Source organism: Silurus aristotelis, assembly GCF_946808225.1.
Source record: "Silurus aristotelis genome assembly, chromosome: 14".
Lineage (NCBI taxonomy): Eukaryota > Metazoa > Chordata > Actinopteri > Siluriformes > Siluridae > Silurus > Silurus aristotelis.
The window spans coordinates 29,395,365-29,402,672 of NC_139587.1; the positions used below are offsets into that span (position 1 = coordinate 29,395,365).

Consider the following 7,308-nt stretch of genomic DNA (forward strand, 5'->3'; position numbering starts at 1 on the left):
CTGAGGTCTACAGTTACGCCGTGCTGTAAGCGGCCCATGTGCAATTACATGCCTGACCACAACGCCGTGAAAAAGTGCAGCACAGCCACACACACACACACACACACACACACACACACACACACACACACACACACACACCAGTCTGAGTGAGAGTCTGGACTTAAGCCCAGCTGAGCTCCAGGAGAATCCTAAAGTCTTTATAGACTCACTGTAGCGCTCTCTCTCACACACACATGCACAGTCACACACCCTTTACCCTGTGAAGAACAACAGATGCAGACACACTTTGGTCTCACACACACACACACACACACACACACACACACACACACACACACACACACACACACACACACACACACACAAAATCAATAAGGAATAAACCCTGCAGGACTTCAGCAGAGTGTTCAGTAAGTCTTCAACTTTTGTTTCATTCTGTTTTAACTTCACAGATTTGTATTCAGAGTCTGTGTGTGTGTGTGTGTGTGTGTGTGTGTGTGTGTTGAGTTGTACAGTGTATTGAGAGCACCCTCAGAAAGTTTCACTACTTTACACTTTATACAGATTTTACAGTCTGATGATGATGATGATGATAATGATGAAGGTGGTAGTGGTGATGATGGTGGCACCCAGATGAGGATAGGTTTTCTCTTGAGTCTGGTTCCTCCCATGGTTTCTTTCAAGTTTTCCTTCTGCATCTTGGGGAGTTTTTCCTTCACCACAGTCTCCTCCGACTTGTTCATCAGGGACAAACTTACACTTATAAACAACATCTTCATTTTTATCTTCACATTATCTGTGTAAAGCTGCTCTGAGACCATGTTCATTATTAAAAGCTCAATACAAATAAACATGAATTGAATGCTGATGATGGTGGTGATGGTGGTGTTGATGATGATGTAGTGATTGTGACGATGATGGTGGTGGTGATGATGGTGATGATGATGATGGTGATGATGATGGTGGTGATGATGGTGGTGGTGGTGATGATGGTGCTGAAGATGATGGTGGTGGTGATGATGGTGGTGGTGGTGATGATGATGGTGCTGCTGATGATAATGATGATGATGTTAATGATGGTGGTGATGATGATGGTGGTGGTGATGATAGTGGTGGTGGTGATGATGATGGTCCAGAGGAGCGGAGAGTTCTGGCTGGTTGGTAGACCTTTAATAATTCGGCGAGGCCAGACCATTGATTGCCTTGAAGACAAACAGCAGGTGTATATTATATTAGTGTAGCACCAGGGTGAAGGAACATTGTCTCATTTTTACTGTCTACTGTGTACCACTGTGTATGGTAGAAATGACAACAAAAGCCCCCTGACTCCTGACAACTCCTGTTGTACAGGGACTCCTCCAGCAGCCAGTGTAGTGTTCCACAGACTTTATTCATTTTTTTTTTTAAATCCACGGTAAAAAACTGGTAATCCAGAAACATTCAGTTTGTTTTGTGTCCAATCAAAAACAAGTTCTATCCAGTACCAGTCCTCCCACCATGTGCAAAGGTCCACTAGCTACTGTCTTCGATACCAGGTTCCTGGGCCCATTTAGGAGTCTCTGGATGAACTGGAGGCAAAAGGCTGCAGTTCAGCTGGGCATCTGTTTAATACCACAAATGTAAATTTAAATGTAAATTTTATGCTCAACCCGGTCAAAAGCCTTTTCTTGGTCTAGAATAATCAGACCAGTCTTTAAGCGCAATAGCCTTAGTACATCTGGTCAGTGGTATGTCTGCAGTCAGTTCTTCAGGTTGGTCTGGTCTCCCTTTTTTGGCAGCAGGGTCAGGACGGCTTTTCTGCAGCTCAATGCTGACCACCTTTTACACTGTCCTATAGGACCTCAGCATGTCCTGCCCTATTACTTTACAGAATGCCTTTTAGAATACTACAGGGAGACCATCAATACCTTGCGACCGCCCATTCTCCATGCACTGGAGAGCCTCCTGAAGCTCAGCCATTATCCACTCCATGCCTAACTCCCTGGCCACTGACTCTGTGAGCTTTGGACGGTTTTAAAGAAGCACTTCTCCACCTCCTGTGCCCCTGATGCTCACTGATATACAGCTTTGAATAGAAGCGGACTGTCTGCTGGTGAACTTCAGCAGGCTCTGACATGAGATCCTCTGTTCGCACAGCATGCATGAATCTTCTCTGTCTATTCTTTTGATCTAAACTGAAGACGAACTTTGAAGTAGCATCCATCTCATCTCAGTAACGCTTTTAAAACGTAAGCAGACCAGCGGCCCCTGTGGTGTAATGTCCAACATTTTGGCTTTTCTTTTTTTTGTTGTTGAGAGTTTCAATATGCCCTCGATTTCCAGTGGCCTCCAAATTCTGGAGTTCCACTATCTCCATTTCCAGAGCTTTTAGAGATCTGGCAATGTCTCTTGTGACATTAAGAGTGTACTGTTGACAGAATTTTTTTAATTTGTGTTTTAGTTAAATCCCACCCCTGCTATAGAGACTTAAAAGCTGCTTCTCCAGTTTAAAACAATTCCATAAAAAAATAAGAGACTCTCTAAAATGAGCATCTTTTAAAAGTGCAGTATTAAAATGCCAGTAGCTGCTCTTAGGTTTTACATTTTTCTTACTGATGGTGCACTGAACCATGCAGTGATCTGAGATGCCTACTGGAAAAAGAAACACTTTGTAAAATAAGTAAATTGATCTAATCTCGTCAGGGAGAGCGTGTTGTCTATGCAATGGGCCCACGTGTGCTGTCTCTGTTTCTTATTTAAATTCCTCCAAATGTCACAGAGATCATGGGCCTCCACCATCTCCCACAGACGCTTACGGGAAGTTGAATGATGTTCTGCATGGTTCCTGTCTATATTTTCTGATGTACAATTAAAATCACCTCCCAAAATGTAAAACTCTGCAGTGCTGCAGTTTAAAATAACATTGTTGAGTTTGTGTAAAAAACTAATTCTCTCCACTGCACTGGTGGGAGCGTCCACACAGATAAACACTAAAACCTTCACTTTCAAAAACTTCTTCAGCAGTGTAAGAAACAGGATTAAAAAGCAGGGCAACACCACCAGTAAGTGACGCGTTGTGGCTTAAAATCGCCAACCCGTCCCACTCCTTCACCCAATCAGCAGTGTTATTGACATCACTGTGCATCTCTGTAGGTCTCCTGTAGCAGAACAATGTCAACATTTTTCTGCTTAATAAGCTCAAATAGTGTCCTTTTGCTCCATTTATATTAAAACTCCTGTTCATTAAAAAGAAGTGTAAATAAAACAAACAGATCATAAATAACTCGAAGTAAAAAAACAACACACATTTTATCGGTCTTCATCCGAGTTTTCCTTATTGACCTTCGTTATCAGTTTCTTTAGCTTGAAAATTTCTTGTTCGCTAAAAACTATTCAATTAAAACATTTTCTGCCTTTTGGTGGTTCTTAAAAAACATTTTTCATGGCCTGGTTCATCCAGCAGGGCTTCTCGCGGTCCAGTTTGGCCGAGCAGGGCTTCTCTGGGGTGAGTACGTCACTAGTGGAGCTCTGATCTACAGTCTGAGCTTGGGGCTCACCTCCCTAGTCCCTGGTGCAGCAGCAGTTACAGGGATTTCAGCAGCAGGCCAAGCTGAAGCCGCAGAGGGAACGACTCAGGAACGGTTCAGCTTCTTCCTGCTCCGGTCGCTTGGAGACACCGGGGTCACTCTGTCTTTCAGGACAGGTGTGAATAAGATGCCCAAACTGACCACGTTTAAAACATTTTATTTCTGCATTGGTGGAAATGAAAAAATTTTAGTCAAATATCTCAATTCTGAACTTAAAGACTGCATTTAGTTCATCCAGACCTTCATTCAGGACTATAAAAACATCCTCCTGAAAGACATAATGTGATAACCCGGGGGAAATTTCTTCATGGGGAAGACAGCTCTTTAACTCGATTCAATTTAATTAAGTTAATTTTTATTTGTATTTTGCTTTAAAAATGAACATTGTGTCAGAGCAGCTTTACACAGATAATGTGGTGATAAAAATAAATAAGATTTTCTTTATAAGTGTAAGTTTGTCCCTGATGAACAAGCCGGTGGCGACTGTGACTGTGACTGTGAAAACTCCTTGACTCTGACTATTGCTTTATCACTGATAAAAGGAGGCACATAAAACAGCATGTCTTTTTTAGTAGGGAACCTGAGGGGAGAAACCAGTATACACTCATTATTCAACACAATTCCTTTCTAGATCAGTTTAGTCACTTTCTGAAGACTGTTAAAAAAACACAGTTGCACAAGCATGCTAGTGCACACACACTAGATTATTCCTAGATGTTTTAAGGAAAAAATTCCAAAAAACTCCCCCAAAAATTTGGCAACACGCCAACTGCTCTTGTGATCTACACGCCACGCTCACCCTTTCCCCGTGCATGGGCAGAGCAAGAGAGAGAGAGAGAGAGAGCGAGAGAGAGAGAGAGAGAGAGAGAGAGAGAGAGAGAGAGAGAGAGAGAGAGAGAGAGAGAGAAATAAGGATTATTAAGGCTCCTTACTGTTGTATAAAAGGTAAAGACACTGTACAGTGTGATCAGGGTGAAAGTAGGTTGGTACTTTAAATGTTGGTACTATGACTGGTAAAGGGAGAGAGGGAGCTGATATGATGGAGAGGAGAAAGGTAGAGATGTTGTGTGTTCAGGAGACCAAGTGGAAAGGGAGTAAGAGCAGGAACATTGGAGGTGTTTAAACTGTTCTATCATGGTGTGGATGGAAAGAGAAATGGTGTAGGGGTGATTCTGAAGGAAGAGTACAGTAAGAGTGTAGTGGAGGTGAAGAGAGTTTCTGATAGGGTGATGATTGTGAAGCTGGAAGGTGAAGGGATGATGATAAACGTCATCAGTGTTTATGATCCACAAGTGGGTTGTGAGATGGAGGAGAAGGAAAGATTCTGGAGTGAGTTAGATGAAGTGGTAGAAGGTGAACGTAGGAATGAAAGATTGGTGATTGGGGCAGACTTTAATGTGCATGTAGGTGAAGGGAACAGAGGTGATGAGGAGGTGATGGGTAGGTATGGTTTTAAGGAGAGGAATGTGGAAGGGCAGATGGTGGAAGATTTTGCTAAAAGGATGGAAATGGCAGTGGTGAACACGTATTTTAAGAAGAAGGAGGATCACAGGGTGACGTATAAGAGTGGAGGAAGGTGCACACAGGTGGATTATGTTCTATGTAATCAAATCAAATCAAATCATTTTTATTTGTCACATACACATACATACAGGGTACGACATGCAGTGAAATTCTTATTACGATGGTCCGGCATGAAGGAATGGGATGGGGAGAAACATAATACAAAGAAGACTAATAAATAAAGTATAAAAACTATATAAAATAAAATATAAGAATACAGTGAGGAAAATAAGTATTTGAACACTCTGCTATTTTGCAAGTTCTCCCACTTAGAAATCATGGAGGGTCTGAAATTGTCATCGTAGGTGCATGTCCACTGTGAGAGACATAATCTAAAAAAATAAATCCAGAAATCACTATGTATGATTTTTAAACTATTTATTTGTATGATACAGCTGCAAATAAGTATTTGAACACCTGTCTATCAGCTAGAATTCTGACCCTCAAAGACCTGTTAGTCTGCCTTTAAAATGTCCACCTCCACTACATTTATTATCCTAAATTAGATGCACCTGTTTGAGGTCATTAGCTGCATAAAGACACCTGTCCCCCCCATACAATCAGTAAGAATCCAACTACTAACATGGCCAAGACCAAAGAGCTGTCCAAAGACACTAGAGACAAAATTGTACACCTCCACAAGGCTGGAAAGGCTACGGGGAAATTGCCAAGCAGCTTGGTGAAAAAAAGGTCCACTGTTGGAGCAATCATTAGAAAATGGAAGAAGCTAAACATGACTGTCAATTGCCCTCAGACTGGGGCTCCATGCAAGATCTTACCTCGTGTGGTCTCAATGATCCTAAGGAAGGTGAGAAATCAGCCCAGGACTACACGGGAGGAGCTGGTCAATGACCTGAAAAGAGCTGGGACCACCGTTTCCAAGGTTACTGTTGGTAATACACTAAGACGTCATGGTCTGAAATCATGCATGGCATGGAAGGTTCCCCTGCTTAAACCAGCACATGTCCAGGCACGTCTTAAGTTTGCCAATGACCATTTGGATGATCCAGAGGAGACATGGGAGAAAGTCATGTGGTCAGATGAGACCAAAATAGAACTTTTGGGTCATAATTCCACTAAACGTGTTTGGAGGAAGAAGATTGATGAGTACCATCCCAAGAACACCATCCCTACTGTGAAGCATGGGGGTGGTGGCATCATGCTTTGGGGGTGTTTTTCTGCACATGGGACAGGGCGACTGCACTGTATTAAGGAGAGGATGACCGGGGCCATGTATTGGGAGATTTTGAGGAACAACCTCCTTCCCTCAGTTAGAGCATTGAAGATGGGTCGAGGCTGGGTCTTCCAACATGACAATGACCCGAAGCACACAGCCAGGATAACCAAGGAGTGGCTCTGTAAGAAGCATATCAAGGTTCTGGTGTGGCCTAGCCAGTCTCCAGACCTAAACCCAATAGAGAATCTTTGGAGGGAGCTCAAACTCCGTGTTTCTCAGCGACAGGCCAGAAACCTGACTGATCTAGAGAAGATCTGTGTGGAGGAGTGGGCCAAAATCCCTCCTGCAGTGTGTGCAAACCTGGTGAAAAACTACAGGAAACGTTTGACCTCTGTAATTGCAAACAAAGGCTCCTGTACCAAATATTAACATTGACTTTCTCAGGTGTTCAAATACTTATTTGCAGCTGTATCATACAAATAAATAGTTTAAAAATCATACATTGTGATTTCTGGATTTTTTTTTTTAGATTATGTCTCTCACAGTGGACATGCACCTACGATGACAATTTCAGACCCCTCCATGATTTCTAAGTGGGAGAACTTGCAAAATAGCAGGGTGTTCAAATACTTATTTTCCTCACTGTATATAAGATATAAAGATAGATATACAGTACAGACCAAAAGTTTGGACACACCTTCTCATTCAAAGAATTTTCTTTTTTTTCATGACTAAGTAAATTGTAGAGTCACACTGAAGGCATCAAGGGCTATTTGACCAAGAAGGAGAGTGATGGGGTGCTGCGCCAGATGACCTGGCCTCCACAGTCACCAGACCTGAACCCAATCGAGATGGTTTAGGGGTGAGCTGGACCGCAGAGTGAAGGCAAAAGGGCCAACAAGTGCCAAGCATCTCTCGGGGAACTCCTTCAAGACTGTTGGAAGACCATTTCAGGTGACTACCTCTTGAAGCTCATCAAGAGAATGCCAAGAGTGTGCA

General features: G+C 42.6%; 1 protein-coding gene across 1 annotated transcript in view; it reads left to right on the top strand.

Moving 5' to 3' along the window:
* The first annotated feature begins 281 nt into the window (after nt 1-281).
* The window catches only part of insc (INSC spindle orientation adaptor protein), a 44,131-nt gene continuing 37,104 nt past the window's right edge, over nt 282-7,308 (top strand). Inside the window, exon 1 of the mRNA XM_083561324.1 lies at nt 282-413. The gene's annotated coding sequence lies outside the window, so the exon portion shown is untranslated. The remainder of the gene's footprint in view (nt 414-7,308) is intronic.